The sequence below is a fragment of the Moschus berezovskii genome, chromosome 8 (assembly GCF_049115385.1).
Source record: "Moschus berezovskii isolate FMDL1 chromosome 8, NW_MosBer_1.0, whole genome shotgun sequence".
NCBI lineage: Eukaryota > Metazoa > Chordata > Mammalia > Artiodactyla > Moschidae > Moschus > Moschus berezovskii.
This window is the reverse complement of record NC_142467.1, coordinates 12,275,813-12,302,548: the sequence shown is the minus strand read 5'-3', so window position 1 is coordinate 12,302,548 and position 26,736 is coordinate 12,275,813. Positions and strand designations below refer to the sequence as shown.

General features: G+C 39.7%; 1 long non-coding RNA gene across 1 annotated transcript in view; it reads left to right on the top strand.

The window, feature by feature from the left end:
• LOC148777018 (uncharacterized) overlaps window positions 1–25,933 on the top strand; it is a 127,716-nt gene extending 101,783 nt beyond the window's left edge. The window contains exons 2-3 of the long non-coding RNA XR_016037954.1: window positions 21,765–21,813; window positions 25,861–25,933. This is a non-coding gene — a long non-coding RNA (uncharacterized LOC148777018). The remainder of the gene's footprint in view (window positions 1–21,764; window positions 21,814–25,860) is intronic.
• The last annotated feature ends 803 nt before the right edge of the window (window positions 25,934–26,736 follow it).

Below are 26,736 nucleotides of genomic sequence, written 5' to 3'. Positions count from 1 at the left end.
ATTTATCTATCTTCTGTCTGTGTATGTTAGCTGCAATCTGGGTGCCAGCTGGGACAAGTGGGTAGATTAATATTTGAGTCTCAGCAACATTGCCAAGGACGGGGCTCGATAAGGTATTTCTCAAGGCTGGCAGCAGGCAATATTCTTACAGTTTTCCGAGTCGCTCTCATAAACTAAAATTCTAGAACATCATAATTGAAGGGAACATCGAGCTCACTGGTTTGTCCCTGGTGGCTGTCAGAGTATACTTGGTGGAAGGCTTTGTCCTCAGGGAAAAACTGCACACTTGAAGTGATGCAGGAAGGAGACGATGCAAACATTTAGTGGTTTAATAATGTGAATGCAGGAAGGGTCGTCTGCGTGTCAGTTACAATGAACTGATTCCGCTGAATGACTTGCAAAAGCCAGCAGGAAAAGCATTCACCCTAAGTACTTTCCTCGTGTAAGAGGCTAAATCCTGAAATGCGCCCGTTTCAGATTCAGTCATGTGTGTTCTTTTTTTCCCCCTTAAACCTCCATTAAAATGTTAATATTCTTTGAAGAATGCGACTTGAACAAACTTATACTCAGGTACTAAGGAGTTTCAGATATAATCTTTCTCCTACAGGGACAAGAATTTTCAAAGCGTTCTTGTTTAAAGAGCCTTTAAAAAGTTGCTGGTGTTTTTTGGTAGATGCTGAGTGTTGAAATAGAGAGAAAGGAGAGATGACATAAATCACGTACCTCATAATTTCATCTGAGCTTATGCTAGACGCACTATGTACTTGCATTTCTATATATGCCATATTCTGCTGATCTCCTCTGAAGTCATATGCTCTTTGAGGAAGGTTCATGTATGTACATTTATTATAGTAATTTGGTAAGTCAATAGCATTTATTGCATTCTACTGTTAACTGGTAAGCATTTCTTTTATCAGCTTTATTCCAGATCATATGTAAGTGTATGGAAAATGAGAATATGAATTCTGATAGAACACGATAGTGCTTTCTTCAACAGGTACATTCTTGGCATTATAATTCTTTCGTAGTTCCTTAATGTATTATGCATGAATGGAATATAACCTTAGAGAATAGCTTCTCCTGGTAATATAGCTAAAATAATTTCACTGGCAGACTCCCCTTCCTTCCTTCCACCATTCCATTTTCTCATTCTTTAGGAGCAAATAACTATCTAGTTAGAGACTACATTTGCCTAAATTCTTTTGGTCAAGACTACCCGTAAATCTAAGTTATCACCAGTGGATTGGGAATATAAACTGTGTGGACAACTTGAGACTTGTTTGCCTAAAAAGAAAAAAATATGTATATATTTTCTGGATTTCCTCTCTTTTTTCCCCTTCTTGTGAGTAGGAACATAATGTGTTTGTGACCCAGCTTCACCCATGCAGATGAAAGTGATAACTTGGTTGAATGGTAGGGCAATAAAATGACAGGGACCTGTAATCCTGAAGGACCTTGAGTAGCAGAACTACCCTATCAAACTTCAGTTCCCCCCCGGGGGTGTTATATGAAAGAGAAGTAAGCCACACTTTTTATCTCTTTGTTAGAGTAGCTTAGCCTCTATTGTAACTAATATACATCATCTTTTATGCTCGAAATAAATATTTTCTTCTTTGAAAGAGCTCAACATATAGCCTAGTGTATTGATATTTCATTGCCTCAGCAACACAGTAATGTTTAAAAAGTTTCTGAAATGATGACACTTGGTTGCATGCTTTCGAAAATGTATTCACATAGCAGTATGTAGGTGACTCCGTGTCTAATTCAGGATGTAGACCCAGGGCTGCTGCTGCTGCTGCTGAGTTACTTCAGTCGTGTCCGACTCTGTGTGACCCCACAGACGGAAGCCCACCAGGCTCCCCCGTCCCTGGGATTCTCCAGGCAAGAACACTGGAGTGGGTTGCCATTTCCTTCTCCAATGTGTGAAAGTGAAAAGTGAAAGTGAAGTCGCTCAGTCGTGTCCGACCCTTAGCAACCCCACAGACTGCAGCCTACCAGGCTCCTCCATCCATGGGATTTTCTAGGCAAGAGTACTGGAGTGGCTTGCCATTGCCTTCTCCGGTAGACCCAGGGAGAAGACATCAAATTCTTTCCTGTCACAATATATCTTATTTTTTTTTTTTTACTTATTTCTTTAAAACAGAATTCCAAAGCTGCTTAATAAGTGTATCTTTCGTTCCATTATTGTGTCCTTAGTTTGTCCTAAGTGCTCAAGAAGTCAAAGTGTTGGCTCTGATTTGAAGGAGCTCACACTCTTGCCTGTTTGATAAAGCATCACCTCCCAGAAATCAGAATAGTGCCTGCCACATGGGGTACTCAGTGAACATTTGAAGATGAATGAGTGTGGTAGTTGGTGAGAAAAGATATATAGAAAAAGGTTTAGTGATACGAAGCAGGATTGGAAGCACAAGGGACCTGGAAATAAGAGCTGTGGAGTTTAGAAGGGTGAGAATTCAACATCAGAGCAGAAGCTCTATAGGATGTGTGAGATTTATCTGGGGAGCATTTTCTGTTAGTAATTGGGGGCAGGGACAGGCAGTATGCCCAGAGTTAAAGATAGTGCAGATTATCTCTGTCCAGTGGAACTTTCTATGATGATGAGTGCTCTATCTTCACTGTCTGATATGATACCAGCTGGCCAAATACGGCTACTGAGTGCCTGAAGTAAAGCAAAGGTGCCTGAGGAACTGAAATTTTAATTTTATGTAATTTCAGTTAATTAAGAGGAACATCTGAATAGCCATATAGCTACCATATTTAGATCACAAGGATAGATAATTCAAGTATAAGAGTATATGAACAAAGATACAGAAATAAGAATAAGCCAGGGAAATGTTGGGCTTAGTTGAGTACTTGAACTCCCTAACTAAAGTGCCTGAAGTAGGAGAACAGAAGTATAAAATTCAAAATAAGGCTGCAGAAAGGTACATGCCTTCATGTCCCATCTGGAAATTGCCAAGCTGGCATTAGATTTAACATAGTATAGTACTGCTTTAGTTGTACACACACACACACACACACACACACACAAACACACACACCTATGGCTTTGAAATGAGAGCTCCTGATGGTCAAAATTTTTAAAACTGAAATCTGATTTTCTCCTTTTTAAATCCAAGTAACTAGCTTTTAAAAATTCTGGGATTGTATACATCAAGACATCTAAATTCCAGTTGCAGGAGTTTTCTGAAAATCATTTGTTTCATGGAAAGCCAAGACAGGCAAGCTTGCAGCATTCTTTGAAGGTAAATAGTTTTCAGAAAATTGTATGTGAAAAATAAAATCTAAAATGTTTTCCCTAAGTCTAGTATAGTTCATTTGAAGGTTGTACATTGTTTGTGTCAATTTGCCTGAAGAAATTTTTTTTCTAATCCATAATATGTGCTGATAATTAAAGTGTAGGGGTCACAGTTCTGGAATGTATTACAGCAAGGGAGGATGGAGATGGAGAAAGGAAAGATGAAAAGACGGGACAGAGGATGTCTTTCCTGGCTTCCCTGATGGAACATTCTCTTATACTGAGTATTTGAGTCCACTTTCTCTGCTCTCCCGATGCATACAAATGGAATGGAACAGCAGCAAGACCTCTCTGAACCGAGGAGTATCAGAATGTGATAAATCTCTCCCCGGGTTGTCGTGGTGTACCGGCACTAGTATAAGCAATGTGCAGTCTCTGTGATATGAGAAAGCAGAATTGGATGGGAAAAGAGAGAGATTATTTTCTCTCCCAGATGGCGAGGTCATTTTATGAGATGTAAAGACAGACATCTTTCAGGGAGGCGTTCCGCTCATTCCCAGAGAGCTTTTATCGATCTACTATAAAAAGCCAATTTCTGCTTTCATACGTGTAGGACTCCTATTGAGGTCAAAGGTAAAGGACACACCTGGATCCCAAAGGGATGTTTTGGCTTGAATTTTCTAAAGTAAATTTCAGCAGGAAAAAAAAAAAAGTTAATATGAAATATTAAGCTCAGAAGTTACATTTCACACACGGTGACATCTTGGTAATGTTTACTTCCTCCACGGGAAACTTGGTTCTCTCTGGATTTGTTTTGAATTGCTCTGCCCATCTATCTCACTTCCAAAGATTACCTTTATTCCCCGACTCAGCCTTTTAAGGTGAAAGATAAAAGACTTAACACAAAGGCTGCTGGAAACTGGAGATTTTAATTCGCAGCTGTTTGTTTTACTATTCAGGAGTAACAGTTGAGTAGTTTGGAGCAAGCTACGTGAAACTCTTTGATATTCAGACTTAGCAGCTCTAGATTGAGCACAATGATCCCTGTCAGTTGGTGAAAGAATTCAGTAGGGCTTTCAGGGTTGCTGTTTTTTAATTAAACATAGACATGGTTGAAACGAAGTCTTCAGACGAGCTCTGTGCTCGTCTGTTTGCAATCTTCCTTTTACTCATAGTAGAGCGGTTGTTAGATGCTTACTGTGTTAAAGACATTCTGCAAATTCCTTTGTGAAGAAGACTTTTGCGGCTGGAGTACAGTTTCCTTAAGAAATTCTTTGGAAGATTTTTGATTTATTGAGTAATTTTATTTTCAATGAAGCATTTCTGAATATTGATTTTCTGCACAGAAATGTATCTCTCATCATGCTGGCACATTTACATTTCTTTACACCCTGATACCAGGAAACATTGAGGGCAGGAGGAGGGGGCAACAGAGGATGAGATGGTTGGGTTGGAAGGCATCACTGACTCAGTGGACGTGAATTTCAGTAAACTCTGGAAGATAGTAAAAGACAGGAAGCCTGGAGGGCTACAGTCCACGGGGTCACAAGGAGTTGGACATGACTTAGCAACTGAACAACAACAGAATAGAAAGAATTTAATACTGTAACTCCACAAGTCTTGATAACTGATTTCATAGCAGACGGTCCAGCCCTGACCCATGGGGCCATCTGTTCCAAAATCTGGATAAGTAGAAGGACATCCTCATGATAAGTTGACCTTGTAGTAATTGAATTACTCTCTCCTGGGGGGAGTGATGATTCCTTTACTCTAAGTCTTCTGAAAAGTAAGCTGGGACCTCTATATGAAGGCTGGAAGCAAGGGTTTATCTTAGTATTTTTGACGAAGTTCGGAATTGCATTATGTGCAGAATCAAGAGTTCACTCTAAAGACTGACTAGGTGTGTGCGTGTGTGCGCTAGTCACTCAGTCGTGTCCGACTCTTGCTGACTCAACAGACTGCAGCCCCCCAGGCTCTCCTGCCCGTGGAATCCTTCAGGCAGCGATCCTGGAGTGGGTTGCTGTTTCCTTCCCCAGACGAGGTGTGTGGCTTATTACAGTGACTCCCTTGTTGTTTCCTGAGCACAAGCTGGATTTAATTGGGTTTAAAGTGAGGTCTCGTCATAATCTTGCTGCTTTAGTCACTTTTCATTAGCAAGGTGCTACTGGCAGTGGCTCTTCAGAGTGTTAACTAAGGGGTCTGTTTGTCAGTGTGGGTATGTGTGTGTATATATGTGAATTCACAGCTCCTTCTTAATTTTGAACCATTTGAAATAAGCCAAACCTTCCTTGGTTCCTTTCTTCTCCCCAAATTTCTTTGTTGACATTTTATTTCCTTCCCAGGTGGTGCTAGTGGTGAAGAACCTGTCTCCCAATGCAGGAGACATAAGAGATGTGGGTTTGATCCCTGGGTTGGGAAGATCCTCAAGAGTAGGGCATGGACACTCACTCCAGTTTTCTTGCCTGGAGAATCCCATGGACAGAGGAATCTGGCGGGCTCCAGTACAAAGAGTCACCAAGGGTTGATCACGACTGGAGTGATTTAGCACAGACACACATGTTTCATTAAAGGGTAATAAAAATATTCAGTCATTTAAAGAAATGGAACAAGATAATTTTTTGCATATATATTTGACTTTTTCAAAATGGGAATTCTTTAGTTCGATTCAGTTCAGTTCAGTCACTCAGTCGTGTCTGACTCTTTGCGACCCCATGAATAACAGCACGCCAGGCCTCCCTGTCCATCACCAACTCCCAGAGTTCACTCAAACTCATGTCCATCGAGTTGATGATGCCATCCAGCCATCTCATTCTCTGTCGTCCCATTCTCCTCCCACCCCCAATCCCTCCCAGCATCAGAGTCTTTTCCAGTGAGTCAACTCGTCGCATGAGGTGGCCAAAGTATTGGAGTTTCAGCTTAGGAATTCTTAAATATACACAAAAGAGGAGAGAATAATATACTGAACTTACGTGTGTGTGTGTGTGTATTTAGCTGTGTCTGACTCTTACAACTCTGTGGACTATAGCCCACAAGGCTCCTCTGTCCATGGAATTTCCCAGGCAAGAATACTGGAGTAGGTTGCCATTTCCTTCTCCAGGGGCTCTTCCTCACCCAGGATTCAAACCCACATCTCCTGCATTGGTGGGGGATTCTTTACCTCTGAGCCACTAGGGAAAACCATAATGAACTTTTACCTAGCTTCAAAAATTGTCAACATTTGCCAAATGTTTTTTTTAATCACTTTTATCTTGCTTCTCTATTTTAAAACAAATCTAAAATATCATACCATCTAAATACACTGATATACATTTCTAATCTATAGAAAGAAATTAAAAATATAACTATTATGCAGTAATTTAATTCTAACAATTTTACCAATTGCTTTTCCATATTATTTATGACCAGCCCTTATTTAAGATTTTTTTATTATCTCAGTGATGTTATTTCGCTCCTGGTTTATTCAAATCAGGATCAAACAAGGTCCATAGCTACATTCAGTTATTAAGTCTCTTATTCTACTTAAGTCCTTCCTCGTACACCACTTTTTGTTCCTCTTCATAACTGACTTGTTGGGGAGACCAGCTCATTTGTCTAGCAGAATGTTCTGCCCTGTAGATTTGGCTGATTGCATCCTTGTGATATTATTAAATGGCTGGTCTGTTCCCTGTGTTTCCTTTTTACTCTCCATTAGAGCTAAAGGCATTATGAGACCCACACATATTTTGAGGGAAAGATATTTCATAGTGGCTTCTGTATCCTTCATATTATATTACATCATATTTTGTATTTTCCTTTGTTGACTAACATTTGATGACATTAAGACTGATCAGTTGGTTCAGGTGGAGTCAGCCTAAACCCTCCACTATAAAGAAGAGCCTATGGAAGCTTAATCTATGAGATATCATATTTACAGGATACCTTATAATTTTAGAATCCATTGTTGATCATTATCTAGGTAATCATTTAATTGTGTTTGCAAAATGGTGATTTTTCTTTTTTTTTATTAAAAAATAAATCTTAAACTTATAGAAAATTTGGAAGTATAGTACAGAAAATTGTTTTTTCCTATATATCTGAAAGTTTGTTAATGGTGTGATACCCAGCCATATTTTAATACTTTCATGTATTTCCTGCAACAGGGGCATTCTACATAACCACAGTTCAAACTTCGAAATCAGTAAATTAATATCGACACATTGCTATCATCTAATCTTAGACCCCGTTCAAGTTTTGCCAAATACCTCAGTAATATCCTTCATAAGGAGAAGATCCAGTTCAGAATCTTGAACTGTGTTTAGCTGCCATGCTTCTTTATTTTCTTTTGAATTGGAACAATTTCTTAGTTCTTTCTTGACCTTTACAGCCTTGGCTTTCCTGAAGATTACAGAGCACTCATAGTATGTCCTTCAATTTGTGTTTGACTGGTATGTGATTCATGGGGTCGCAAAGAGTCGGACACGACTAAGCGACTGAACTGAACTGAACTGAACTGAGAGCCAAGTTATGCAACTGTAGCAGAAATGTCACAAAAGTGATACTGTGTTCTTGTTCCAAACTATCAAGTGGCTCATGATTTTGATTTGTTCCATTGCTGATGACATTCACTTTCATCATTTGATTAAGGTAGCCTCTGCCAGGTTTCTCCACTGTGAGGTTATTCTTTATCCTTTTGTAATTACTTAATATTTTACGGAGAGGTACTTTGAAACTATTTAAATGTCCTGCTCTTCATGAAATTTTCAACTTATTTATTGTTATAACAGTGTTGTATGTTATATTCTCCTATTTTACTCAGTGAGTTATAATCCATCAATATCATTTAAAATTTTGATGCTCAAATTGATTTGGCCAGTCAGAGCCCCTTGAGAGTTGGCTCCTGTGTCCTTTTGACATGACTCCATTATTCTTTGAGCAGTTACCTGTTTTCTGATACAAGATGATCCAGATATATCATGACCTTTCATTGCCCAGGGTTAGAGGATGAAGAGGTAAGAGGAAGAATCAAAAAGATGATTTTCTAATTTGATTCTTCCTTCTGTATATTTTGTCTGGGATTTGTCACACCTCATCCACTTTGTTATCCAGAATATTGTGCTTAATTCTTCTTTTTATTTGTCAGTTTTCAAAATAAGGAATTGTACCCTAGCAGTATTTGATGGTGATGATGAGTTTGTTTAAAAATTAAAATTATGAACTCATTAAATTTTGTTTTTATATTTCAATTTGATGTGTTTCAATTTATTGTTTTTGTTATTCCATTTTGTGTTCACATTGTCCCATTTTTTTGTATCGTGGGTCCCTTTATGTTGACTTCTGTGTCCTTTTGACAGGGACCCCACTCATCTTTCATAACTTCTTGCTTTTTTGGTGCAGCAAGATGATCTGATCTGTGGTGTAAGCTTCTGGTTCTAATTTGGAATAAATCAAGAAGTCTAGTCAGAGATGATATTTAGAATCATGATCTGGGTGCTAGAGGAATTTAATGCCACTGGGTAGTCATTGCTTCTCCCCTTCGTGGATGATAGCCTTGTCATGGTAAAGTGACTTGCGTAACTCAGTGAAGCTTTGAGGCATGCTGTGTAGGGCCACCCAAGGCAGATGGGTCATAGTGAAGAGCTCTGACAAAATTTCTCCCACTGGAGGAGAAAATGGCAACCCACTCCAGTATTCTTGCCTGGAGAACCCCATGATCACTGTGAAAAAGGATGAGGGTATGACATCACTGGAAGATGAACCCCTCAGGTCAGAAGGTGTTGGATATGCTACTGGGGAAGAGCAGAGGGTAGTTACTAATAGCTCCAGAAAGAATGAAGCGGCTGGGCCAAAGCAGAAGTGACTTCTAGTTGTGGATGTCTGGTGGTAAAAGCAAAGTCTGTTGCTTATAAAGAAGATGGTAATAGGAACCTGGAATGTCAGGTAAATGAGTCAAGGTAAGTTGGGCGTGTTCAAGCAGGAGATGGCAAGAGTGAACATAGACATCTTAGCAATCAGTGAACTAAAATGGACAGGAATGGGTGAATTTAACTCAGATGACCGTTATATCTACTGTTGTGGGCGAGGGTCCCTTAGAAGAGATGGAGTCGCCATCATAGTTAACAAGAGAGTCCGAAATGCAGTACTTGTGTGCAACCTCAGAAGGGATAGAATGATCTCAGTTTGTTTCCAAGGCAAACTGTTTAACATCACAGTAATTCAAGTCTATGCTTCAATTACTGATGCCAGAGAAGCTGAAGTTGAAGGGTTCTATGAAATCCGACAAGACCTTCTAGAACTAACACCAAAAAAGGTACCCTTTCATCACAGGGGACTGAAATACAAAAATAGGAAGTCAAGAGATGCCTGGAGTAATGGGTGAGTTTGGCCTTGGAGTACAAAATGAAGCAGGGCAAAGGCTAATGGAGTTTTGTCAAGAGAACAAGCTGGTCTTAGCAAACACCCTTTTCTAGCAACCTAAAAGACAACTCTACACATGGACTTCACCAGAAGGTAAATACCAAAATCAGATTGATTATGTTCTTTGCAGCCAAAGAAGGAGAAGCTTTATACAGTCAACAAAAACAAGACCTGGAGCTGACTGTGACTCAGATTATGAGCTCCTTATTGCAAAATTCAGGCTTAAATTGAATAAAGTAGGGAAAATCACTAGGCCAGTCAGGTATGACCTAAATCAATTTCCTTATGATTATACAATGGAGGTGATGAATAGATTCAATGGATTAATCTGGTAGAGAGGGTGCCTGAAGAACTATGGACAGAAGTTTGTAACATTGTACAGGAGTCAGTAACCAAAATTATCCCAATGAAAAAGAAATGCAAGATGGCAAAGTGGTAGTCTGAGGAGGCCTTACATACAGCTGATAAAGAAGGGAAGCAAAAAGCAAGGCAGAAAGGGAAAGATATATCCAACTGAATGTGGAGTTCTAGAGGTAGCAAGGAGAGATAAAAAGGCCTTCTTAAATCAACAATGCAAAGAAATAGAGGAAAACGGTAGAATGAGAAATATTAACGATCTCTTCAAGAAAACTGGAGATATCAAGGGAATTTCATGCAAGGATGGGCACGATAAAAAACAGAAATGTTAAGGACCTAACGGAAAAGAGATGAAGAAAAGGTGGCGAGAATACCCAGAAGAACTATGTAAAAAAGGTCTTAATGTCCTTAATAACCATGTTGGTGTGGTCACTTATCTAGAGTCAGACATTCTGGAATGTGAAGTCAAGTGGGCCTTAGAAAGCATCACTACAAACAAAACTAGTGGACGTGATGGAATCCAGCTGAGCTATTGCAGATCCTAAAAGATGATGCTATTAAAGTGCTACACTTAGTATGTCAGCAAATTTGGAAAATTCAACAGTGGGCACAGGACTGGAAAAGGTCAGTTTTCATTCCAATCCCAAAGAAGGGCAATGCCAAACAATGTTCAAACTACCGTACACTTGCACTCATTTCACATGCCAGCAAAGTTATGCTCCAAATCCTTCCAGCTAGGCTTCAGCAGTACATGAACTAAAAACTTCCAGATGTACAAGTTAGGTTTAGAAAAGGCAGAGGAACCACAGATCAAATTGCCAACATCCACTGGATCATGGAGAAAGCAAGGGAACTCCAGAAAAACATCTACTTCTGCTTCATGGATTGTGCTAAAGCCTTTGACTGTGTGGATCACAACTGTGGAAAATTCTTAGAGAGGTGGGAGTATGAGACCACCTGACCTGTTTCCTGAGAAACACGTATGTGGGTCATGAAATGACAGAACTGAACTTGGAACAAGTGACTGGCTCAAAACTAGGAATATGAGAAGGCTGTATATTGTTACCCTACTTATTTAACTTACATGCAGTGTTCAGTTCAGTTCAGTTGCTCAGTCGTGTCTGACTCTCCACAACCCCAGTGTACATCCTGCAAAATAGTGGGCTGGGTGAATCACAAGCTGGAATCAAGCTTGTGATTTTGCTGGGAGAAATATCAACAGTCTCAGCTATGAAGACGATATCACTCTAAAGGCAGAAAACGAAGAGAAACCAAAGAGCCTCTTGATGAGGGTGAAAGAGGAGAGTGAAAAAGCTGGCTTGAAACTCACCATTAAAAAAAACTAAGATCATGGCATCTGGTTCATGACATATAGAGGGGAAAAATGTGGAAGCAGTGACAGCTTTTAATTTCATGGGCTCCAAAATCATTGCAGATGGTGACTGCAGCCATGAAATTAAAATATGCTTGCTCGTTGGAAGGAAAACTGTGATAGACCTAGACAACATGTTAAAAAGCAGAGACATCACTTTGCTGATGAAGGTTGCTAGAGTCACATACATGGTTTTTCCAGCAGTCATGTATGAATATAAGAGTTAGATCATAAAGAAGGCTGAGAGCTGGAGGATTAATACCTTTGAATTATGGTGCTGGAGAAGACTTGTGAGTGCCTTGGACTGCAAGGAAATTAAACCAGGCAATCCTAAAGGAAGTGAAAATGAAATGAGTCACTCAGTCATGTCTGATTCTTTGTGACCCCATGGACTGTAGCCTGCTAGGCACCTCTGTCTATGGAGTTCTCCAGGCAAGAATACTGGAGTGCGTTGCCATTCCCTTCTCCAGGGGATCTTCCTGACCCAGGGACTGAACACTGGTCTCCCTCATTGCAGGCAGATTCTTTACCATCTGAGCCACCAGGAAGCCTTATCCCAAAGGAAATCAACCCTGAATATTCGTTGGAAGGACTGATGCTGAAGCTGAAGCTCCAGTATTTTGGCCACCTGATCTGAAGAACTGATTCTTTGGAAAAGACCCTGATATTGGGAAAGATTGGAGGCAAAAAGAGAAGCAGGCAGCAAAGGATGAGATGATTAGATAGGATCACTGACTCGTTTGGTTGCTAAGTCATGTCTAAGTCTTTGTGACACCATGGATGGCAGCACACCAGGCTCCTGTGACCTCAATTATCTCCCAGAGTTTATTTAAATTCATGTCCATTGAGTCGGTGACTGGAAAAATCATAGCTTTGACTATATTGCCTTTCGTTGGCAGTGTGATGTCTCTGCTTTTTAATATGCTGTTTATGTTTGTCATAGCTTTACTTCTAAGGAGCAAGCCATTAGCATAATCTATCTGGAGGTGCACCATGAACTTCCTGAGTAGCATGAACCATTAGGTGTGGTCTGGATAACAAGGACACTCTTTATCATTTGGGAAATCCTAAGTGTTCAGAAGTTACCTCTGAGGAGTTGGGACACATCCCTCTTTAAGTAAATGCTGCAGGTGTGTACTGCAGCACATTGATGCTATGAGTTTTAAGTTATTCACTACACAGCAAGGCTTTTATTTAGTATTTTTTGCTTTATAATCATGTCCCTTTTATGCTAAAACTCCTGCTGCAGCTCAGGTATTTAATTATCTCTGGTTTTTGAAATTAGAGGAGTTAAGAGACCTGCCTCTTGAGAAACCTGTATATAGGTCAGGAAGCAACAGTTAGAACTGGACATGGGACAACAGACTGGTTCCAAATAGGAAAAGGATTACATCAAGGCTATGTATTGTCATTCTGCTTATTTAACTTATGTGCAGAGTACATCATGAAAAATGCTGAGCTGGAGGAAGCACAAGCTGGAATCAAGATTGCTGGGAGAAATATCAATAATCTCAGATATGCAGATGACACCACCCTTATGGCAGAAAGTGAAGAAGAACTAAAGAGCCTCTTGATGAAAGTGAAAGAGGAGAGTGAAACAGTTGGCTTAAAGCTCAACATTCAGAAAACAAAGATCATGGCATCTGGTCCCATCACTTCATGGCAAACAGATGGGCAGACAGTGGAAACTGCAGCTGACTTTATTTTTCTGGGCTCCAAAATCACTGCAGATGGTGACTGCAGCCATGAAATTAAAAGACGCTTACTCCTTGGAAGGAAAGTTATGACCAGCCGAGACAGCATATTAAAAAGCAGAGACATTACTTTGTCAACAAAGGTCTATCTAGTCAAGGATTTGGTTTTTCCAGTGGTCATGTATGGATGTGAGAGTTGGGCTGTGAAGAACGCTGAGCCCCGAAGAATTGATGCTTTTGAACTGTGGTGCTGGAGAAGACTCTTGAGAGTCCCTTGGACTGCAAGGAGATCCAACTAGTCCATCCTAAAGGATATCAGTCCTGGGTGTTCATTGGAAGGACTGATGTTGAAGCTGAAACTCCAATACTTTGGCTCCCTGATGGGAAGAGCTGACTCATTTGCAAAGACCCTGATGCTGGGAAAGATTGAGGGCAGGAGGAGAAGGGGACAACAGAGGATGAGATGGTTGGATGGCATCACCAACTCAATGGATATGGGTTTGGGTGGACTCTGGGTGTTGGTGATAGACTGGGAGGCCTGGTGTGCTGCGGTTCATGGGGTCGCAAAGAGTCAAACACCACTGAGTGACTGAACTGAACTGAACTGAGCTGCAGAAGTGCAAGAAGGCTACTTATAATGTTAAACCAAAACGTAAGGACACAAATTAGTGCTGGTATATTTAGTATAATACCCAAGTTTTCAGTGGGTGTGAATGAGAATGACCATAGTGGTTTAATGGAAGAGGCAGATTATGGAAACCTGAATTATAATAAATAGAGGCCCAAGTGTAGTGGTTCATCATATTAGAAGCTCATTCTTTGCTCCTGTACCAGTCCAGAGGCTTCTTGGTTGGCAGGAGGATTCTGCTTCAAGATAGTCATCGAGAATCCAGATTAGTGGCAGAAATTACATCTTTAACAAATAACTTCCGGAGTTGATTTGAATATTGCCATCTCAGTCTCCTGAAAGCATGAAGAAGTGAATGCACCACTTTTTATGGATTATTTACTGGGGGTCATTCAAACCACTTCCATGCCCATTTGATTGCCTGGGACTCATTCTTAGGGCCCCAGTTAGGCAGTGAAATGTGGTAAAGCTATACTCCCAGCAGAAGCGTGAGAATTAATTTGGTCGTTTTTCACAGTCTGTGTCACACAGCATTCGAGTTGGAACTTTGAAGAGGCGTATGACTTGGAGAGGAAAAAGGGAACACCCCTCAGAGGAAGGCGAACAGAGGGCAAGGCAGATGACGGTCATGTTATGTGGTTGTGAAAAAGTTAGTTGTTGGAAATGGCTGGAGGCGCGTTTCAATAGATTGTTCCTTGAGTCGCGTGATTTTATGTGTTTATAAATTAGTTTCTCCAAATAACACTTCCTAGTACTGTATCCGTCACATAGCAGGTATATGATTAATGTTATAAAATCAAGATGCTAATTTAGATTACTTAGACTCTTGGTTTAAATCAGAAGAATGCTCCCTTTGAGAACCTTATCTGTTATCCGTAGGACATGCAAAGAGTTGGACACGACTGAGCAACTGAACTGAACTGAACTGAATCAGCTAATATTCTAGTACATGGATTTTTTTTAAAAGCAGAGACTTTAAATATCAGTATGTCTCAGAATGATCTTACCTTAAGCTGCCAGTGTCTTTTCATAGTGTTTATTTGCTCTTCTGTGTATGTACATTGAATTTATGCCTTTATGAGAGGGGTCAATGTTATCTGCCAATATACTGATACAGATTGAAATAAATTTGATTTGTTGCAAACACAGATATTATATTTATTTTATAATGAAAGAAGATATCTTTAAAATGGTTAGACTAAAAATAAAGCTGCTCAAAAGAAAAAGAAAGGAAAAGTAGAAGATGGGAAACTGGCAAATGATTGTAGAAATATTTAAGATATAAACAGCTTATCTTTTTTTATTCTTATCTCTATCTCTGTTTAGCTAAAAGATGAAAACTTATTCTGAATAAAATATTTTGATTAATTTACTTACCACTATTTTGTGTCTGCTGATATGAATTTTGTTCATGTCTGTATTCAGAGCACAAAATTTAACAATAAAGCATAGCAACACTAATAATTTGTGTTCTGAGTGACTTCTCAAGGTACTGCAAATGTATAGAAGATGTTTCTAGGGAGAGGAGTGACTGAGAAAAAAATTTGTGTGTTGCTTGGCCTATGCATCTGGTTGAACTCATTTATGAATGAAGAGTTTCAGTTACTATATAAGGTTTTGCTTTTGATCATTCAGATCCTCTAGACGCTGTGCCTGGAGGGGCTAAACTGGATCGACTGCGGTTGACAGCCTTTCCTGTTCTCTGGCTTCTGTTTGGGTCGGATGGCGGAACACTTGCCGTAGGTCCGAGGGAGAGAGGAGTGATTTATTCCTTTAGTCTTTACCCTGTGGCATCGCGCCACAAGCTGGGTGCATCCTTTGCCCAAAAGTTACAGCTCTTTTCAGATAGCTCAGTCTTTTCTCTCTCTCTCTCTCAACCTCCTGGAAACAATGTCAGGCTTTATTTTCAGGGCTCCAAAATCACTGCAGATGGTGACTGCAGCCATGAAATTTAAAGACGCTTACTCTTGGAAGAAAAGTTATGACCAACCTAGACAGCATATTAAAAAGCAGAGACATTAAAAAAAAAAAAAAAAGCAGAGACATTACTTAGTCAACAAAGGTCCATCTAGTCAAGGCTATGGTTTTTCCAGTAGTCATGTATGGATGTGAGAGTTGGACTATAAAGAAGGCTGAGTGCCAAAGTAGTGATGTTTTTGAACTGTAGTGTTGGATAGGACTCTTGAGAGTCCCTTGGACTGCAAGGAGATGCAACCAGTCCATCCTAAAGGAAATCGGTCCTGAATATTCATTGGAAGGACTGATGCTGAAGCTGAAACTCCAATACTTTGGCCACCTGATGTGAAGAACTGACTCATTGGAGAAGACCCTGATGCTGGGAAAGATTGAAGGCAGGAGGAGAAGGGGATGACAGAGGATCAGATGGTTGGATGGATCACCAACTCGATGGACATGAGTTTGAGTAAACCCCGGGAGTTGGTGATGGACAGGGAGGCCTGACGTGCTGCAATCCGTGGGGTTGCAAACAGTTAGACATGACTGAGCGACTGAACTGAACTGAATTAGGGAAGTACTTGTAGGACAGCCCCAAATTTAATTTGAGGAGATGAGCTCAACTGATACATAAATTGTCCCAAGTTTGTATCTTTCTTAATTTGACATTCAGGGATTATTTTTTTAAAACAAAATTTAGATGAATTAAAACTATGAATGTGTAGATCAGTAGGTAAGAAAAAAAGTAATTTGGGACTACACTGTGCTCAGTCCCTATTTCAGAGAAGGGGTTAGGTAGCTCTCTGAGTTTAGTTATGGTATAGTGTTTTTTTTTTTGTGTGTGTGTGTGTGATAAATCCCTGTTTCATTGCCTAAGCTGGAGTCGTATTGGAGGGTTTTACAAAGTCCTGGATCCTGAATGGCAGCCACCATGTGAGGAGTGATACAGTTTTTCTCCCCTTGGTGATATTTGTGGGTGTGGGAGGGAAGTTGAGTTGTGTTGGTGATACAGGCTCATGAGGCTAAACTACTTTGAAGGTTAATTGAAAATTAGGAAAAACTTCCTGAAGTCAGTGCTGGGTCATACTTTCTAGTATAGTAATCCACACTTTTTTTTTTCTAGTATAGTAATCCAGACTCTGTTGGTGAATGTTTTTACATTCATTTTTCTGCTTCCATCCCCTTTGTTAGAGTTTATAATACTTAATGGTATTCCATAATCCTGAAACTCTAAGTTTGAAATTAGATCTAACAGTTTTGAATCATCTTACCAATTTTATGCTTTTCTGACCTACGGGTACACTGAGCTGGCTCCCTGAAGAGCTGCCCTTTTGTATACATAAACTTGAAATGCCTGACCCTGGAGGTATGAAAGGGTAAGTGGTACTTAGAGACCAACATTGCCATTGTGTGTAACAGCAGAAGTTTGAAAGCTCTTAGAAACTGCCTATGTTCCTGATCATGTTTAACAGACACTATTTCTCCTTGCAGCTTATATTTTGGGGATTTGTGCGTGTCTTTGGCCTCTAACTTTAATGTATTCTTTTGGACTAGACTGATACGGACTCTGTGGACATGAGTTTGGGTGAACTCCGGAAGTTGGTGATGGACAGGGAGGCCTGGCGTGCTGTGATTCATGGGGTCGCGGAGAGTCGGACACAACTGAGTGACTGAACTGAACTGAACTGAACTGAACCTATGAAAGTAGAACTTTGTGATTGTCTTGAATCATTGACCCACAGGGAAAGGTGTTACCATGAAGCATATAAAAACCAAGGGCAAGATCTGACAGCTAGTTTGGGTTGTCATGCTATTGCAAATATTACCCTCTACCCACTCATATATCATCATAATATTATATAAAATTGGTTTCAAAATATTGAAATTGAGAGTTGTGTTAAGTTAGCCGGCTCTGATTAATGAGGATATTGTTGAGAGAATAAAGTCCGAGCTGATTTTTATGGCATAAAGCTGTCTTCTTTTACTCTAGCTCTCTAAGATCTCCATTCCACATTTTTGGGCTCTTGTCATATGCAGTTTTATTGGAAACACCCTCTTCTAAAAGTTTCCAGTTATCCCAATTATCAAACACAGAAACCTCTTCCATGATCAAGATTAAAAGTTATTTCTGCTGATAAGAATTTCTCAATGATATAATATATAATTTACCATTTTACTTTTTGTATTCCCACCTTACCGTATAGATTTCATAGCATATTTCTCTCATGGATATTTTTCCCTGCTAAACTGTAAACCACATGAGGGCAGATGCTGGTATATAGCAGGTGCTTACTGTATCTAATTGCAGGAACACATAATAAGAAATCTAGGCATATTTAAGGCGTATTAGTAATGAATGCTTACATTTCAACTCCACTTGCTTGCCGTGCACATTAATAAACAACTATTGTGTTGTTTAATATGTTTCTCATATTTTCTAGAGTTTGTAGGTTCTTAAATGTTTCTTTTGCAATATAGGTCAGTGTACTTGACTTAATGACCTGGGAAGATAATCTCTATAGGGATCAGGAGGATGTACCTAAAACATTTAGGAATCTTTTGTTTTTATTTATTTTTTTGGAAGTGAAGGATCTTTTATTTTAATGTAGATCTTATTCTTTCTTAACACAATCAATATATTGCCCATATCACTAAGGTAGTAACATAAGAGAACAGTGAAAATGAAAGCAGTTTCCACAGGAAAACTGAATGGTATCCAATTTGTTTATGAAATGAGCTTATATGATTTGGCCAATATAAACACAATGTGTTAAGACTTAAGACTATGGTTCAAGTCAAATCAGACCAATAACGTGAGTCTATTATTTTGAGGTCAAACTCAGATGAATACTGCCTAAGTAAGACCTACTACAAGGCTAGAACTTATCCATTCTGCTCAGAAAGAGAAGAAACCAAATGGAAGTGTGTCTTAGCCAGTGGCTGAGTGTGGCTGCTTCCTGTATCTCTCCTGTGTTTGAGGTGCAGACACCTTCTCATTCTCTTGATCTGTCTTATCAGTCTTCTGTGCCCTGATTATATGCAGGAAGCTGAGTTATGGTTGCCCTTCCTAAAACACTCATGTAATCTCTCCCTGCTCCTCCTCTGGCCAAAGAATTGTTCAAATGTGAAGCTTGAAATCCAAATTGAAGCGCAGTCTTTACTAATTAGGGCTTCCTTGGTGGCTCAGTAGTAAAGATTCCGCCTGCAATGCAGGAGGTGCAGATTCGATCCCTGTGTTGGGAGGATCCTTGGAGAAGGAAATGGCAAACCACTCCAGTATTGCCTAGGAAATCCCATGGACAGAGGACCCTGCTGGGCTGCAGTCCACAGGGTCATGGAAGAGCCAGCCAGGACTTAGTGACTAAACAACATCTACAACTCTGCTCATTAGTAATGTTACCTTGGACAAGTTTCTTAAACTCCCTGAAGCATAGTTTCTGTCACTGCAAAATGAGGTTACACATTAATATCTTCACAGGATATTTGTGAGGACCAAATGGGAGAATGCACATGAAAGTACTAAGTGAATTGTGAAATGTTTACTGTTACAAATCTGTGCTAGACTGTGAGCGCCCATAGGCAGGGACTGTTTTCTTTGTTTCTAATTTTCCAGCATGTTTCTCTTAAGGGTGGCGCTGGTGGAAGGAACCTGTTCTGTTACCACGTGTTGAGGGACGGACTGTGAACTTGGAGACTTGGCATGTTCTGGTCCACTCACTGGACAGCCTTTGGGTTAGCAGTCTGTCTGTGGAGCCAAGTGTTCTGTATGGCAGTATTTCTTGATGGGTGTCTTTTCCAAATAAATTTGATGAGGAAGAAACTAGTGAAGAAGAAGAGATGGATTATTTATTGTGAACAGAAGGAAACAGAAAATATATTCTGGTTCTATCTTATTGCCTTGTAAAGAGCACACTCACCATAATTTCCCCTTTTATTGGTAATTCCGGGACACCATTAAGAATATTAATCATCCCCTGGTATAACACTATGATGACTTCAGGGAACATGCTGTGTATTACGTTATTTACCTTGATATCACATAATTCCAAATTGTTGTGTACTTTGAAATGTGATATGTTTTATACATTTTTAATCTTTATTTCTTCTCTGTTGTTAGTTCTCTTCACTATGAGGCAACACCCATTCCCGATGTTTTCTCCCTTTTATTTTCTGCTTCCTCATGGAAATCAAGAGAGGGCCATAGTGCTCCAAAGAAGCCCACCTTGCTGTAGGGCCCTCACAGCAGAGGTGAGGCAGGGCTTCGGGTCCCTGAGTACTCCCAGAGTACTCAGCCTGCCCAACCCCATCCCTTCCCTCCATGAAGCATCACAGGACAGTAGGTTTAAGTGATCAGGACAAGACGTCCATGCTTTCCAGGTCAGCACGCATTTCCTAAACTTCAATCCTCTTTGTCCAGATGTGTCTGTTATGGCCCCGGCTCTCCCTCCTTCTCCTTCTGCTGAATCTCCTCCAGCGTGCTTTCTGGAATCATGTTCAGTGAAGGAGTGAGACTGTCTGGGACTGAAAGAGTAAATATCAGCTCAGACTGAAAAGAGAAAAAAAAAAAAAATCCATGCTGTTCATCGGGCTGGGAAGTCAGACAAAGCTAAAGCCAACAGCAAAGCGAATAGGAGGTGGCAACCTTGAAATGCCACAAGGCTCCCTTCTTCGAATGACTATTGCTTTCTTACCCATTACATCCTGGACCTACTTCACGGTCCTCATTTATTACTGGGGACACCCAATCACTCAGCAACCCTCACCTCATAACATCCCCTGATCCCTAGTTAATGCGTGAAGTGAAGTGAAGTGAGAGTCACTCAGTCGTGTCCGACTCTTTGCGACCCCATGAACTATACAGTCCATGGGATTCTCCAGGCCAGAACACTGGAGTGGGGAGCCTTTCCCTTCTCCAGGGGATCTTCCCAACCCAGGGATCGAACCCAGGTCTCCCGTGTTGCAGGCGGATTCTTTACCAGCTGAACCACCAGAGAAGCCCGAGTTAGTGCTTGCTTCTCCGCGTTCCACCTGAGAAACTGGAGGGATGTAGCACTGATCCTGGCTCCCCTCAGTCCCTCCTCTGAATCCTTCAGCAGGAACCCAGCCCTACAAAGCACGCTTTCTTCCTCCCTCTTGTTGAAAGGGGTGTTCCAGGATTCCTCTGAGTGCCTTTTTCACTGAATCAAGTCAATAAATCTGATTTTGTCAGACTGCAGTTTTGCAACTCGTGGTCCTTGGCTGATTAGACCAGTCGCTGCAAACTGCCCTTATCACTGACCTCTTTCCTGAACATGACATTAATGCTGTGTTCTAACTGGATCTGGGCACTTCTTCCCCTGCAGCCCTCCCAAGTGGGAGCTGTATTTTCTTTCACGCATTTTCTACTGCTGGACCTGCAGATGGAGTCTGTGTTCTCTTTGAGGATTCCAATCATCCCTCCTTCTCCTTGCAGACACTCAGCTTTAAATCGTATTTCATCAGACTGCATTACTGCCCCCTACTCTTCCTGATTGCAATCATCTGTTGCCACCATCTGTTTCACCCACACCCACACTTTTATTCTTGGAAGATTTTAGCTTTTGGCTTACTGACACTCTTTACAATAATACTGCTGTAATTCTCGATAGTCTCACTGTCTGCATAGGTCTTTACGTCCAAAACCCTGACCCAGCAGTTCCTTGACCTGCCCTTCTCTAGTGATGTTTGTCCTTTGCTGCTGCTAAGTCACTTCAGTCGTGTCCGACTCTGTGTGACCCCACAGACGGAAGCCCACCAGGCTCCCCCGTCCCTGGGATTCTCCAGGCAAGAACACTGGAGTGGGTTGCCATTTCCTTCTCCAATGCATGAAACGGAAAAGGGAAAGTGAAGTCGCTTAGTTGTGTCCAACTCTTAGCGACCCCATGGACTATAGCCCGCCAGGCTCCTCCCTCCATGGGATTCTCCAGGCAAGAGTACTGGAGTGGGGTGCCATTGCCTTCTCTGGACGTTTGTCCTCAGTAATCCCTAAATTTTTTACTCCCCTGGTCATGTTTTAGGCTCTGTCAGTACACATAATTTAATATTCCCATAATCTTAATTTCAAGCACCCTTCTCCCTGAAAATCATCTCTGTTTTTTTTTTTTTTTTCAGCTTATGTTCTCAAATTATCTCAACTCCAGTAATCTTCCAGTCCGATCAGGTATGATTCCACAGAATTTTAGTGCCTGAAACCCACTTTGTGTCCTCATTTCCTTACTTTTTGGTCTTAAGTTACACAATTTATCCTTATAATGACTTTTTACTTGACTTCAGAAAGTAAAACAACAGTGTTATTTAGATGCGCGGAGAGTCGGACACGACTGAGCGACTGAACTGAACTGAACTGAACTCCTCCTGTTCTATGGCTATATACCTGAACATGGCTAGAGAGAAAAACACAACCCTGATGTCTGATTTTGCTTTATGTTTTATGAATGATGAAGGACCTGTGATAAAACATGTGTAGCATAAAACTTACCATTCTAACCATTTTGAAGTATACAATTCATTGGCATTAAGTGCATTCACATTATTTTCCAGCCATCACTACCACCAATCTCCAGGACTTTTTCATTTTCCCAAACTGGTATTCTAACAATAACTTCAGACAACAGCTTTTAAATAATAACTTTTCATTTCTTGTTCCCCCAAACCCCAGAAACCACCATTCTACCTTGTGACTGCTCTCACAGGTACTCTTACTGTCTAGGTAATCTAGGTACCTAGTATGAGTGGAATCATATGGTATTTATTCTTTTGAGACCTGTTTATATTAAAAAGCAGAGACATTTCTTTGCCAACAAAGATCTGTCTAGTCAAGGCTATGGTTTTTCCAGTAGTGATGTATGGATGTGACAGTTGGACTATAAAGAAAGCTGAGCGCCAAAGAATTGATGCTTTTGAACTGTGGTGTTGGAGAAGACTCTTGAGAGTCCCTTGGATAGCAAGGAGATCCAACCAGTCCATCCTAAAGGAAATCAGCCCTGAATGTTCATTGGAAGGACTGATGCTGAAGTTGAAACTCCAATACTTTGGCCACCTCATGCGAAGAGCTGATTCATTGGAAAAGACCCTGATGCTGGGAAAGATTGAAGGCAGGGGGAGAACGGGACAACAGAGGATGAGATGGCTGGATGGCATCACCGAATCAATGGACATGAGTTTGAGTAAACTCTGGGAGTTGGTGATGGACAGGGAGGCCTGGTGTGCTGCAGTCCATGGGGTTGCAAAGAGTCAGATACAAATGAGCGACTGAACTAAACTGTTTCAATTAGTACAGTGTTTTCAGGGTTCAATTGTGTTGTGCATATGTCAGAATTTCATTCCTTTTTAAGGCTGTATGTAACATAGCATGTTTTGTTTTTCTGTTCATGATTTTATTTTAAATTAGTGGTCACTTGTCTCCACTGGTTCTCAATGCTGCCAGATTGTCTTACTTCATTCTGAAGTCCATTTTATTCTCTGTCTCATAGACTATTATTTCATACCTTATTTCATTTTTTCAAACCCATTATGCTTCTGTCTCAGCTTTTAATCTTGATTTCCATATTACTGAGAAATTAGAAGAGGTCAGGAGAGAACTTCTTTAAGATTCCACCCCCACACATACTCTTCCAGTGAACATTAGCACTAAGGTTCACTGTCTTCCTGGCTCTGATTATCCATCCACATCACTCCAGCTCACATCCCTTTTTCATTGTTCCCAAGGTCATTGTTTTAACACTTGTCCTCTCTTTCTTCCACATCATCAGATTCCCTCATCTCCTAGAATTGTTTCACCATTTCACATGCTGGAACTTCTCTTATCTTAAAGGTAACAGCAACAAAACTTTCCCTGACTGACTTTCTTTCCTGCTACCATCACTTTTTCTCCTTATCTTTGTTGTAAACTTCTTTGAGAACTTTCTCTATATTTCCTGCCTCAGTTTCTTTTCATTAGTTCTACCCCTGTGTTTCACTTCTACAACTCCAATGAAACATCTCTTGTTAAAGTACCAATCGATTCCAGATTTTTAAACCCAATGGGCAACTCTCAGTCCTCATGCTATGTGACCTTCAAAAAAACATTTGACGCCACTGACCCTTTCCTTCTCTTTGATGTACTGTTTCTTGGTTGGTTTCCTAGACACTGGTGCTTATTGTGTTTTTCTCTATGCCACTAACATTTACTTATTTGTCATCTTTGCTGGCTATTTCCCCTTCTCATTCTCTGATTTCTGAATGATGGAGAACTCAGTTCCTAGTCCTTGGTCCTTTTAGAATTTCTATATACATCCAATTCTGAATGAGTCTAAGGATCTTCACAAGTCATGGATTATGTGTTGATAACAGTCTGATGGCTTCCAAATTCACTTCCAGGATGGGCTTTTCTCTGAATTCCAGATTTCTGTATTTAAATGACAACTTGAAATTTCTACTTACATGTCTGATAGTTATCTCAAAGTTAGTGTGATCCAAACTGAGTTTCCCATGTTTTTTTTCTCAAACCTCCTGCTTTCCTAATATTTCCCATCTTGGTAAACTGCAACTGCATTCTTCTAGTTGCTGAGGCAAAATATCTTGACGTCATCCTTGATTTTTCTCCTTTTCTTATAACCTAGATCCAGTCTGTCAAATCTTACTGGCTTTGCCTTTGCAATATAACCACAATATTATCACTTTATATAGCTTCTTCCTTCACCTCCTATATGTCTTTAAACAAATGCCAGTTTCTCAGTGGAAGCCAAGATAGGTCACATCGAAATTTCATGCCCACTCACAGCACTCTTTGCCCCCCTGTCCTATTTGGCGTTTATTCTTTAGCCCTCATTACTATTTATCATACCGCATATTATTCTTGTGTACCTATTATATTGTCCTTGAGAACAAAAATTTTTGTTTGCTTGCTATTATAGCCCCAATGTTTAAATAAGTGCCTGACACACAGTTGGAATTTAATAAATATATGTTGGATGAGTAAATTAAAAAAATTAGTACAGAGAATTAGGGAAAGCGAGCTATTTAGAGCCATGGGTACAAGAGCAAATAGGCTCTTGGTTGTTATCTCCATGGTCTCCTGTGAGTAAAATTTTAGTTTTATGAGGTAGCAACTTAATAACAATAATAACAACTGAGTACTTATTATGTGCAAAAGCCATCCCACATGTTTTATTCTCTTCTTATTTAAGTTGTGTAACCATAAGAAATAGCTATCATTATCTCTGTTTTACAGATGAAGCTAAGTAACTTACTCAAATTCACCTTGCTAGTGAATGATTATGCTGGGATTCAAAATCAGTTCCATCTGACTCCACAATTCAATTTTTTTCAACTGCAATACATGCCTTACTTTTTGGCTCTTGGCTGATGTTTTGGTTAATGAGGGCATTAATATAGGCAATAAACTTGGCAGAAAAACCGAATGATATGCTATTAAGCCTACTAAGGTCATCATTTTCTTTATTACATGAACTTCAGTATTATTCAGTTTTAATGTCTTCTTTATTTTTAGGGAAATCTGAAGAGTTAAGATGTAGGTCAAGCATTATTGGCATTTTTAATTGAAAATTAAAGGTTGCTCTGTATCAAAATTTGCATGCATGTAATAGTAGAAACAGGTATATTTGACCTTTTTTAGTATAATATTTGGTTGTTAAAAATGGAATTTTATTTGCTTTGACTATTTCTCTTGCATTTAGGTAGCAATAAAAAAAGCCCTCCTGCAGCTAATTTAATAACAGTAAATTCTCATGGATGTAATGCAAATATCTGCTGTGAGGCAAAGTCTGCTTCCTTTATTTATTTCTGAATTCATTACATTGATTACACTGTAATGGGATTCAGGGGCTTTAAAAATGGAAGAGAAAATTGACTAGGTACATGTGAGAGAAAGTTAGTGGGCTATTTGCGTGCATTTGGACCAGACATTGTGATTTTTTTTTTTTTTGAGATTAGTAACTCATTCACTTTGGGATTGTGATAAACGACATAGATTTCACTCAATTTTCCAAATGTAATTTGGAACAGTTTTTTTCTATTCACATATTTTTAGTTATGTGATAAGAGGTGTTGATAAAAGGATCTACTTTCACATATAAAACTTCATTTCCTAGATCAAAGAAAATGTTCACTGTAAATCACACCTTTATGCGTCATCAAATGTTTTGAGCATTAGAAGAACTGATTCCTAGCTCCAACTTTCACATTTTCTCTTTATCTCTGTGCCTAGATTTCTTCCTCTGGAAACTGAGCTTGATCCTCATCCTGTTTATTTTATGGACATATTGAAACTTTCATCAGGTAATTTATGACAAATCAGTTTGTAAATTGGAATCTCTATGAAAAATGATAGTAATTTTATTACTATTGTGTGGCTTAAAGGGATTATTTAAATGTTTTATTGACTGTACTTTTACCAAAAATCCATGGTTTTGGCTTATAAAATTTGCCTTTTTCAGAATAGTTTTTAGTTAATGCAGAATTTCCTGGAGTAAAACGTAAGCCACTGATGGATTTCTGCTATAATGCTTATTGAGATTGTATTTTCTTTTTCATGTTCATTTCTCTTTTGTTCAGTTCAGTAAAGTAATTAACATTGACATTTACATTGTTTCTGTTTTTTGTGGTTTTAAACAAGCAATAATGCACATTTAAGTATATAGGCCCTTGCATATTTGTTTAAGTTAGCCCCAGGTACTATGGTTGACATTATATGTACTTTACAAAAGTTCTTGCTTAGATCTTATTTGGATTAATATGGAAGACCCAAATTCTTTGTTATAAATCCATAATTTTAAATCTCTGAAGGGATCATCTGCACACCACATTCCACACTGTATGTATTAAGTGCTGACACATAATCAGTTTATGTGTCAAAAGAGCAAATGAAAAAGTAATGACTTCTATTGACTTTTAATTTAATTCTATCATGGTCAGAGCATGATACTTTTACTTTTAAAAAAATTTCCTTTTCAGGATGAGGGGAGGAGGGAGGTGGGAGGGGGGTTCAGGAAGGGGAACTCATGTACACCCGGGGTGGATTCATGTCAATGTATGGCAAAACCAACCAATATAATATTGTAAAATAATTAGCCTCCAATAAAAA